The sequence below is a fragment of the Poromitra crassiceps genome (genome assembly GCF_964638095.1).
Source record: "Poromitra crassiceps genome assembly, chromosome: 9".
Classification (NCBI taxonomy): Eukaryota; Metazoa; Chordata; class Actinopteri; order Beryciformes; family Melamphaidae; genus Poromitra; species Poromitra crassiceps.
Genome location: NC_139630.1, coordinates 27712540 through 27715039, shown reverse-complemented (window position 1 = coordinate 27715039; position 2500 = coordinate 27712540).

The window sequence follows — 2500 nt, the reverse complement described above, 5'->3', positions numbered from 1 at the left end:
TGAGTACCGGTAGATACAGTAATTATGTAATTTTCATTTTTTGGGTGAACTTTTAAGGAAATGCAGCTTAGCTCGTCGTGAATCTTGATGAGGTGTAGGCTACACTGAGCATCATGTCATCCGGTATGACAAATGTAGTTCTAACGTAAGTTCAGGAAGACTATAATCTGAATTTTACACTTCCTTAGTTCACTACTTATTTCTCCACCCTTCAATCTACTCACACGCTCAAAATAAGCTGTCAATTTCCGGGCTTCAATTGAACAATCAGCTGTTTGCCGCCTGGTCTCTTTTAACCAATAGCATAGTGTCGCATCACTGCTCACATCACCTCTCACCTATCACATTGCTTTTCACCCCCATTGTAAGCCAATCTCTTGGCGGCGGTCTCCTTAAATATGTTTTTCTGTCTCATTCAGCCTCTCAACACCGCTGCTGTCACCTCTCGCACCCTCCTCCTCCCCCTCTCCTCCCGGTCATCGCAGACCTATCCGATTCTTCAGTCAGAAGAGTCTCATCATGATGAGTCTCAGAAGGAGATCACCAGCACCACCAGTATCTAGACTCTACAGGGGGATATATCTGGATGCTGCTTTGGGCTGATGCAGCTCTCTCAAGATCTCCCTGTGGTATCTAAGTGCCAAAGACTAATAACAATACCTTATTCTCATCATACTTTCTGTAATGCATCATTCACTTTATTGTAATACATATTATTTTATTCATTCTTTTGTCTCTAGTCTCTCCTGATTGAAATGAGTTCAAGGCCTTTCAGTTCAACCTTTTTGTGAAAGTTAACCACTAGTTTTCTTTACATTATGGATAAGATGCTTATTCTCAAACCATCATTATCAGAAATAAGGTCTGTGGTTAACACAAGCTTATGGGAGTGGAAATTTGTGTTCAGCAGGATCATCTTCACAATGAGGACCTCTATGACTTTTTAAACATCTTCGAAAATCGTAAGAAAAACGCATTTACGCTTCAAAAGTCATAAAAGTGGTCCACATTTATGAAGGTTATCTTGCTGAACATGAATGTCCAGTCCCATCAACTTGTGTTAACCACAGACCTTATTTCATGCATTTAACCGAAACTTTAACTTCCACCCTAAGAACCAACATGGCGGCAATTTTCTATTTCCAACTCATTCCTGTGGTACTCTATTGATGTGACCGCTACGCATACTGTACTCATCAAATTCCTCCACAGGTAATCTGATGACCTATTGTGGCAATAAATAAATAACATGCTCTCATTCTCATTATAGATTACAGCTTCAAGAAAAAGACTAGAACGACCGCAACGCAGACTTATGCCTCCGCCATTAGTTCATTCTTGAGTCCAAATCGCCATTTGAGCCGAATTGGCAGAAATTCCATTGAGCCGTTCTTGAGATATCGCTTTAACGAACTTGGGAATGGCATTCGTGAGGTCACAGTGACCTTGACCTTTGACCACGAAAATCTAATCAGTTCATCCTTGAGTCCAAGTCGATGTTTGAGGCACATTTGATGAAATTCCGTCAAGGCATTCGTGAGATATCGCGTTAACAAGCTGGAAAATGGCGTTTGAGAGGCCACAACCGCCAGGGCCATCTAGGCCCTCTGTGAGGGCCTAACATGTTCTTAAAAAATAAAATTTAAAAAGTAATTTTATTATATTAATTAATAAATTGACAATCATCATCTAAACAAACATGTTTCTGAGTAAATAAGCCCTTAAAACTGCCTGTTCAGTTTGATTTGGACTGTGAAGGGTTAACTAAATGAAGCCCTTTGTGTGACCCTATTATAATTTTGCACCTCTGTGTTGTTGGGAAGAATAGCAGCTCAGTGCAGAGCTCTCTGGTTGGCGTGGCCTCTACTAAATTCACAGAGGGTTGATGTAATTAATCATTCAAATTAAATTTTCGAGTGACAGGGGCTGAGAGCATTATGATGATGATGATGATGATTATTATTGTTATTTTCAGACAGTAGCCATAGGACACAAGCCAAGATGGTAATTCGCTTTTTTTCCCTGATGGGGGGGTAGGGGGGGGGGGGGGGGGGGGGGGGGTTGTCATGCGGGCGGGTCAGAGGGCCCAGGTGTGAGAGGCAGGGTTCGCTACTGGGTCACAGTGACCTTGACCTTTGACCACCAAAATCTAATCAGTTCATCCAGTTTGATTAAATTCCGTCAAGGCATCCCTGAGATATCGCGTTAACAAGCTTGAAAATGGCGTTCGAGAGGTCACAGAGACCTTGACCTTTGACCTTTGACCACGAAAATCTAATCAGATCATCCTTGAGTCTAAGTCGATGTTTGAGGCAAATTTGATGAAATTCCGTCAAGGCGTTCCTCAGATATCGCGTTAACGAACATCGTACGGACAGACATACGTACGGACGGACAACCCGGATCCATAATGCCTGGCTATCGCCGGCGGACACACAACACACACACACACACACACACACACACACACACACACACACACACACACACACACACACAC